We start from the raw sequence: 9677 nt of genomic DNA, 5'->3' as shown, positions 1-9677 counted from the left end.
TAGGGAACCAGTATGTACTGTTTCCATGGTTGCTACGTGGTAAAGCAGTCACATACTCTTTATTGTGCATTAACCATGTTACATGTGCAGTAGTTGAGTTGATTCCAAGACTTGGAGCATAGAAGCCTTTCGAAGATATTTCGAAGAAAGATTGTTTGCTCATAATAGAAGTATTCAAGGAAGATTCAAGTCTTGAAGATTACATGAAGAAAAGACGATTTATGCTTTAATATGTTATCTAGGTTTTCATGTAATATGCTCCGTAGTATGCTTGCATGTTTGGGTTATATAAGTGCTTAAAAGTATATTGAAGTATGATATGAAATCTGGTACAAAGTTGGAACAGGTTTCATAACATGTTTCAATTCAGGGAACCAGGTCGGGGAACCAGGTTCACTGTATTCGAGCTGCCGTTTTGGAAAAAGATTTTACAAAAAGATTTTTTTCGAAAAGATTATTTTGAAAATATTTTGTGCAGCTGGAAATAAGATGAAATATTCTTGGTTACCTAAAAACTAGGAGTATTTATCTTAATTGATTCTATCTTTGTGATTAAATCAAATAAGATAAATACTTTCCTAAAATTACAATATATCTTATTCTCTAAGATTGTGTGATTTAAGGAAACTAGGTTTTAGGAATCTAAGCTTATATAAACTCATCTTATTTCACATATTTCGTGTGCCTCTCCAGAAATTAAAAGAGCAATTATTTGAGAGCATATACTTAAGCACTAATCCCATTCATCAAGTCATATACAAGAGCATTCTAGTACTTAAATATTTTCTCTTAATTAGCTTCGTAGAAGTGAGATCAAAGGGGAGTTCTTGATTCTTGTATTGAGTCTTTAACAAAGGGGTTAAAGGCTGGGTGAGTGTTTGTGAGTTCAAACACATTGGGCTTACGAGTGTAAGTCGAGAGCACACTCGGAGTAGAGTGTGGGGTTTGCTGGTTCCCGGAGTAGGGAACAGCAGAGTGTTCTTTGTCTTTGTTTTCCGGAGTAGATTAATAAAGAACTTAGGATAGGAGGACGTAGGCCTGAGTTGGCTGAACCTCGTTAAATTTGTTGTGTTCTTTATTGCTTTGTTTTATTTCGTTAAATTTGTTGTCTTCTTTATTGCTTATTTATATTCCGCTGCGTACGGGAACCAGCACAACTGGTTCCTCACACATAATCCGAAAAGAAGCAAAATTAGCCAACGATTACTTAACACTCAATTCACCCCCCCCCCTCTTGAGTGCCCATTGAACCTTCAATTGGTATCAGAGCCTAAGCTTCTCGAAAGAGTAACATCTAGAGGAGTTAAGAATGAGTACTCAAGAATTAAGTGCAATCGGTTATGACAACAAGTCACCCAAGTTTAATGGAAATAATTATGCTTGGTGGAAGAACAGGATCCAGAATGTTATCATGGGTATTGATTATGAATGCTGGCTCGTAGTTAAAAATGGTCCTAATATCATTCTCAAGACAGATGTTGAGGGGAACCAGGTTCCCAAGAAAGATAGCGAATTGGTCACTGCTGATTACAAGTTGCTGGAGAAGAATGCTAAGGCAATGTCAATACTACAACAAGCAATAGGTGAGACCGAAACAAATCGTATCTCTGGCTGTAGTAGTGCTAAGGAGATATGGGACACCCTTGAACTTGCGTTTGAGGGAACCAGCGAGGTAAAACGGTCTAAAATTGATTTAATCATGTCTAAATATGAATTGTTTGCCATGAATAAAAATGAAAAAATCAATGATTGCTTTCGTAGGTTTATGACTATTGTAAATGATCTTAGATCTCTTGGTAAAAATTTATCTGACGAGGATCTTGTGAGAAAATTATTGCGTAGTTTAACAGATGCATGGACAGCCAAGGTAACAGCAGTATATGAAGCAAAGGATCTGTCTACCTTGTCTCTGGAACAGCTGATTGGTTCCCTTATGACTCATGAGATGCTGATTGACTCTAAGTCTGAGAAGGAACCAGCAAGAGGCATGGCGCTTAAGGGAACAGTAGAAGATGATGAAGATGAAATTAGCATGATTGCAAAAAGATTTGAGAGATCTCTTCGAGATCAAAGAAAGAATTTCAAAGGTAAGCATTTTAAAAACTATAAAAAATCTAACTCTAATTCTTCTTCTACAGGATGTTTCAAGTGTGGAGAAAAAGGACATCTTATTCGAGATTGTCCTAAGTGGAATGACAAACAGTCTAAATCCGGAGATAAACAAGCATACAAGAATGCCATGATAGCTTCCATGTGGGGAGACTCTGACTCAGGGTCAGATGAAGAAGAAGGATCATCCAACTCAGATGTTTGCCTAACTGCCTTTACAAACATCAAGGAAAACAGCACTGGTCCAGGAACCAGAGGGGGAACCAGTACATTCAACAAATGCTTTATGGCAAAGAAGGATGTACTACATGAACGCAAGGTAAGCTTAGAGCAAATTAGAGAAGATATGCATGAATATGATAGAGAAAATATGCTTGCTTGTATTGATTCCTTACTAGATGAATGCTATAAACTAAGTGAAACATACATAACTTGCAAAAGAGAATTAAAAGAAAAACGTGGTGAATGTAATATTGCTATTGCTAGTTGTGATCATCTAGAAGGAGTCTGTTATGAACTAAAAAATCAAGTAGCAGAACTAGAGGTTGAATTGGACAAGTGTAAAGTGGAACTAGAAAAGGAAAGATCGTTTGAACCAATTGATGGTGAAGAGGATCTGACCTCCTGGTTCCCTAGAGACTTATCAACCACTAGTGATACTCTTGATTTTTCAGTAGCTATAAGTAAAGCAAATTCGTGTACTAGAACTTCCTTGTTGAAGGCCTTTGAAACATTGGCTTACAACCTGGAAAACTCTCACAAGGAAATTGCTTCACTTAAAGCTGCACAGTTCACTGTTTCCTCTACAGGTACCAGTGTAGATGTCAGTAATACGATTGATAAGTATGAAAGTAATATTTGTGATCTGCATGCGGAAATCAATCAACTGAAAAAGGACAAGCAACCAGTGGTTGTTGACATGTCTATTGACTCTATGGTTTCAAAGCTTAATCTACAATTCGAAGCTTTAAAAAGTAACTTTGATTTTCTTAAAGAGAAAAATGAATTGTTAACTAAAACACTTGAAACCAGAGAAAAAGAACTTAATGATAGTCATAGACATGTAGACAAATTATTGAATGCTCAAGAATCCTTAAATTACCTGACTTCATCAAGAGGAAACAGAGGAAAAGTTGGTCTTGGTTATACTAGACAGAGAACCAGGACTAACTGGTCTCCCAGAGAAACCACCTGGATCAAAGAATATCAACGAGGCAAGTATGTCATGACTAAAGAAATGCATGTGTGTTTTCATTGTGGTAAAAATGGACATAAGATACATGAATGTCCAGCTAAGAAAATTAGTGCTAATAAGAACAGCAAGGGTGTAAAATATGTGTGGAGAAGAAAGGATCAACAAGATGTTAATGTTGTTGAAAAGGGACCCAAGTATGTTTGGGTTCCTAAAACTAATGTTTGATTTGCTCTTGCAGGCTAGAGTGAAGGGAGACACCTATTGGTATTTGGACAGTGGTTGCTCAAGACACATGTCCGGGGATAAAGATCAATTCCTTTCACTAGTGGCCTTTGATGGAGGAAGTGTCACCTTTGGGGATAACAGCAAGGGAACCATCACTGGTTTAGGTAAGGTTGGTAAGACACTTTCTAACGCAATAGATGATGTTTATTATGTTGAAGGCTTGCAACATAATCTCTTGAGTATTTCTCAATTATGTGACAAAGGTAATATAGTTGAGTTTCAAGCCAACCTATGTCACATAGTTAACTCACAAACAGGAGAACTTGTATGTGAGGGAACCAGGAAGCATGATGTTTACATTACCTTCTTAGATAAAATCCCTCAAGACAAGTCCATCTGTTTGAGAGCTGTTTCTGACAATAATCAATGGATTTGGCATAAGAGGTTTGGACATGCTAGCCTAACACTTCTAAACAAACTTAAAACACGTGACTTAGTTGTAGGCCTTCCTAACATTAAGTATGAAGCTGATAAAGTTTGTTCTGAATGTGTAAGGGGGAAACAGGTCAAAAATTCTTTTAAGTCTAAAACTGTTTTGAGTACCAGCAGACCCTTCGAACTTGTACACATTGATTTGTGTGGTCCCATGAGAGTACAAAGTCGAAGAGGTCATAGATATGTCTGTGTTATGGTTGATGATTATTCCAGGTACACTTGGGTAATGATGTTACACACAAAGGATGAAACGTTTGAAGAATGGGTAACATTGGTGAAACAAGTGGAGAACCAGCTCACCCACAAGCTGGTCTCGGTAAGATCAGACCATGGTACTGAATTTGAAAATGCTAACTTTATTGATTATTGTAGGGAACATGGAGTTAATCACAACTTCTCAGCCCCTAGAACACCTCAACAAAATGGTGTTGTAGAAAGGAAGAATAGAACTCTTGAGGAGATGGCGAGGACGATGCTCATTGAGAGTGGTCTCCCAAAGAGTTTTTGGGGAGAAGCTGTTGACACTGCTTGCTATATATTGAATAGAGGTCTCATTAGACCAAAGTTAAATAAGACTCCCTATGAACTTCTTAAAGGTCGAAAGCCCAACATCACATACTTTCGTGTCTTTGGATGTAAATGCTATGTGCATAATAATGGGAAGGACCAGCTTGATAAATTTGATCCTAGAAGTGATGAGGGAATCTTCCTTGGATACTCTTCTCACAGCAAAGCATATAGAGTCTTTAATAAAAGGACTCTTCGTGTTGAGGAGAGTGTCCATGTCATTTTTGATGAATTTAACATGTCTTCTGAGATTGCGCAGGTACAACCTGATGAAGTGATTGGATTGATGGATTTCACGGGGAACCAGTATACTGGTCCCACGGATGAAGTGCAAGCAGATCTAGGCCTACCAAATACTCCACCAGATGATAATGATGAAGTGCCTAGAGAAGAAAATGAAGATAATGAGGACTCTGAAGGGGAACCAAGTCCTGATGGTTCCTCAAATAATAGACAGGTAATGAGTTCAGGGGGAACAGAAGAAGGTACCACCCCTGAACCTGAGGTAAGTAATGATAGAGGAAACAGCATGAATGTGAATCCTCCTGGCTCCTCAGAAGAAGGAGAGATCCATGAACATGCTGGTTCCCAACTTAATGAGAAAGCACAAAACAGTCTTAATTTTAAAAGTTATAGATATCAATCTTCTCATCCCACTGATCAAATAATTAGTGATATAAATAAGGGGATTCAAACGAGAACAAATGTTTTTCAAAACTTTTGTGCTTTCTATTCTTTCCTGTCTAATGTAGAGCCTACTGACTATAAAATGGCATTGACTGATCCTGATTGGGTACTAGCTATGCAAGATGAGTTAAATCAGTTTCAGAGGAACCAGGTTTGGCACCTGGTTCCCCGTCCCAAGGAAAGATCAGTCATTGGCACTAGATGGGTCTTTAGAAACAAGTTAGATGACCTTGGTACTATAGTCAGAAACAAAGCAAGGCTAGTGGTGCAAGGGTACAATCAACAAGAAGGAATTGACTATGATGAGACGTTTGCACCAGTAGCTAGGCTAGAGGCTATTAGGATTTTAATTGCTTATGCTGCTCACATGAATTTTAAGCTGTTTCAGATGGATGTAAAGACTGCCTTCCTCAATGGATATTTAAAGGAAGAAGTATATGTGGAGCAGCCACCTGGTTTTGAAGATGCACTGTTCCCCCAACATGTGTACAAGTTGGACAAAGCATTATATGGGTTGAAACAAGCTCCGAGGGCTTGGTATGAAAGATTGTCCAATTTCTTGATGGCAAATGATTACAAGAGGGGAACAGTAGACAAGACCTTGTTCATAAGAACCAGGGGGAAACACTTGATTGTAGTACAAATTTATGTTGATGATATTTTATTTGGTGCTACTAATCAGGTTTTATGTGATGAATTTGCTAATCTTATGCAGAGTGAATTTGAAATGAGCATGATGGGAGAACTAGGATTCTTCCTAGGGCTGCAGATTAAGCAAATGGATGATGGAATAATGATCCATCAACAAAAGTACTTAAAAGAGTTGCTGAAAAAATTCGGCATGGAGAACAGCAAAGCTTATGATACACCTGTTCCCCCATCTACAAAATTAGATGCTGATCTTAAGGGAAAAGATGTTGAAGCTTCTCTTTATAGAGGAATGATAGGTTCTCTACTTTACCTAACAGCTAGTAGACCTGACATTGTGTTTTCTGTTGGTTTGTGTGCTAGGTTTCAAAGCAATCCAAAGGAATCTCACTTGAAGGCTGTTAGAAGGATACTTAGGTATCTTGTAGGAACAACAAATCTGGGATTGTGGTACCCCAAAGGCAGTACCATTGATCTTATTGGATACACAGATGCAGATTATGCTGGTTTCTTAGTTGATAGAAAGAGCACATCAGGTATGGCACACTTTCTTGGCTCTTGTCTAATTTCATGGGGTTCTAAAAAGCAAAATTCAGTGGCCCTATCCACAGCAGAGTCTGAATATATAGCTGCAGCTTCATGCTGTTCCCAGCTACTGTGGATAAGGAACCAGCTGAAAGATTTTGGTGTTATTTATAAAAGTGTTCCTATTTTCTGTGATAACACTAGTGCAATCAATATTTCAAAGAATCCTGTGCAACACTCCAAGACAAAACACATTGAAATAAGACACCATTTTTTAAGAGACAATGTGGAAAAAGGATTGGTGGAGATGTTGTTTTGTAAAAGTGAAGATCAAATTGCGGATATCTTCACAAAGCCTTTGTGTAGAGAGTCTTTTTGTAGGTTAAGAGTCCTTTTAGGTCTAGTTAGATTTTAGGTATTGGCTTCAATTACTTCCTTCAATGATTGGTTAGAATGGTATTCTCTTGTATAGTGTGTGTACATACTTATGTTGATATCTTTCAAGTGTTGTGTAGATGGTTCAAAATCTCAAAAGGATTGAGAATCATTGTTGTAAGAAACAGGTGAAATCAGGCTGAATTGCCAGAAACAGCGTGACATGGTTCTATACAGGTACCAGCAAAGGGAAACAGCAGACCAGCTCTGATATGTCATCCGATAATATCTTTTATTTTCGGAAGATTACTATAAGATATTTCCTTTTGGAAGGAATTTATCTTATTTCAGTTATTTAATCCCATATAAAAGGCAAACATATCATATGCCTTATTTATAGTTGGTTGAGATAATTATGGTAAAAGATAATTACCAAATTGTTGATTTCAATTTTAAAAAATATCCTTTACAGTTGCTTTTTATTGGCTCAACTAACTCTTTTCTTTCCTTCTTCTCTCTTTGTGCTTCATTGTTAAAATATACACTAACCCTTTGTGCAGATCATCAATCATCATCACTCGAAATTCTCTTTCTCTCTCTCGTATGCTTTAAATTCATCATTGTTCATTCGGTTACTGTTCACTCAAGGAACCAGCTCAGTCTCAAGGGGAACATCAGAAGGAAGCATAAATGTCCTTAAGCCCGAAGTTGGAGGAAATTCAGAAAAGTCAGAGTGAAAAGGATGAAATAGAGGTTGTTGGTTATTATGAGGAGACACCCACTGCTAAGACCATGGTACGAAGTAGAGTAACTCAATTAAAGAAGTTCACTGAGAAGGTGCAGGAGGAACAGTCCATTGACGCTGTTCCAGGAACCAAGAGTAAAAGGGTACCAGCAAGAACCTCTTTGCTTGATTGATGTGATGCTAGTTTTGCACTCGTTATGCAACAAGGAGAACAGTTTTGCACTCGTTATGCAACAAGGAGAACATTCTGAATCAGTACATATCTCTCATGTTTTATAAAAAAAAAAAAAAAAAATAAAAAAAAAAAAAAAAAATAAAAAAAAATAAAAAAAAATAGAGGAACCAGCAGGTCAGGAAGTGGTTTTGAAACAGATTGGGGAATCACAAGAATATGCTTAGTAATACAATGATTTTGGTTTAAGCAGAGCATGGTGACAAAGATGAAGAGGAATCAGATGATAATACAGAAGATGTTGCAAAGTTTGAGGAGGAGGAAGGGAACGAGAATGATGATGAGGAGTGATGCTGTTTCTGTTCTTGTTTCCTCACCCTCATGTTTATTCTAAAATAACTGATTTTGTTGGTTTGTCTACTTCTCTCCATTCCATGAACTTTCTTTTTGGATGGATTTGGGCTTCTTTGGTTGAACTTTGTTGGCTTGTATGAACTACTAACTCTGCTATGGTATGAACTGTTTGACTAAATCTCTTTTTGCAGCATAATGCTTGAATGGTGGTTGATGCCATTGTATGGATAAGCACATTAACTTGTGCACATTGCTTTTACTTGTGGATACTTTTTAATGATGCCAAAAGGGGGAAGTAGTCTGAAGTTGAAGCCTAAGGTTTAGCTAGTTTAGATTGAGTCAGTTTGAGTCTTTTTATTTCGTATTTTCTATTTTATGTTTAGGGAACCAGTTGGCCTAACTGACTTGTTCCAAAGAGTCTTGAGTCCTTGTCTTGAGTCCTTGAAGTTTTTGACGGTTTTCCTTTTGAGCATGTTCACAGGTTCAGGAACTTCAAAAGTTTGTCATCATCAAAAAGGGGGAATTTGTTGAGTCCCTTAGGTTTTGATTGATAGTTTTGAATGATGACAAACAGCTAAGGGAAACAGGTCCTTGAAAGTGTTCGATACAGTTGGGGGAACCAGCTAACATAGAACACTGTTTCCCCAGACAAGTTATTACTTACATGAGTTTTCTTATTGAACTAACTTGTCTTTATACAGGGAACAGTTATATGATAAAAGTGTTATGTACTGGTAGGGAACCAGTATGTACTGTTTCCATGGTTGCTACGTGGTAAAGCAGTCACATACTCTTTATTGTGCATTAACCATGTTACATGTGCAGTAGTTGAGTTGATTCCAAGACTTGGAGCATAGAAGCCTTTCGAAGATATTTCGAAGAAAGATTGTTTGCTCATAATAGAAGTATTCAAGGAAGATTCAAGTCTTGAAGATTACATGAAGAAAAGACGATTTATGCTTTAATATGTTATCTAGGTTTTCATGTAATATGCTCCGTAGTATGCTTGCATGTTTGGGTTATATAAGTGCTTAAAAGTATATTGAAGTATGATATGAAATCTGGTACAAAGTTGGAACAGGTTTCATAACATGTTTCAATTCAGGGAACCAGGTCGGGGAACCAGGTTCACTGTATTCGAGCTGCCGTTTTGGAAAAAGATTTTACAAAAAGATTTTTTTCGAAAAGATTATTTTGAAAATATTTTGTGCAGCTGGAAATAAGATGAAATATTCTTGGTTACCTAAAAACTAGGAGTATTTATCTTAATTGATTCTATCTTTGTGATTAAATCAAATAAGATAAATACTTTCCTAAAATTACAATATATCTTATTCTCTAAGATTGTGTGATTTAAGGAAACTAGGTTTTAGGAATCTAAGCTTATATAAACTCATCTTATTTCACATATTTCGTGTGCCTCTCCAGAAATTAAAAGAGCAATTATTTGAGAGCATATACTTAAGCACTAATCCCATTCATCAAGTCATATACAAGAGCATTCTAGTACTTAAATATTTTCTCTTAATTAGCTTCGTAGAAGTGAGATCAAAGGGGAGTTCTTGATTCTTGTATTGAGT

The sequence above is a fragment of the Chenopodium quinoa genome, unplaced genomic scaffold (genome assembly GCF_001683475.1).
Source record: "Chenopodium quinoa cultivar QQ74 unplaced genomic scaffold, ASM168347v1, whole genome shotgun sequence".
Lineage (NCBI taxonomy): Eukaryota > Viridiplantae > Streptophyta > Magnoliopsida > Caryophyllales > Amaranthaceae > Chenopodium > Chenopodium quinoa.
This window is presented reverse-complemented; position numbering follows the sequence as displayed.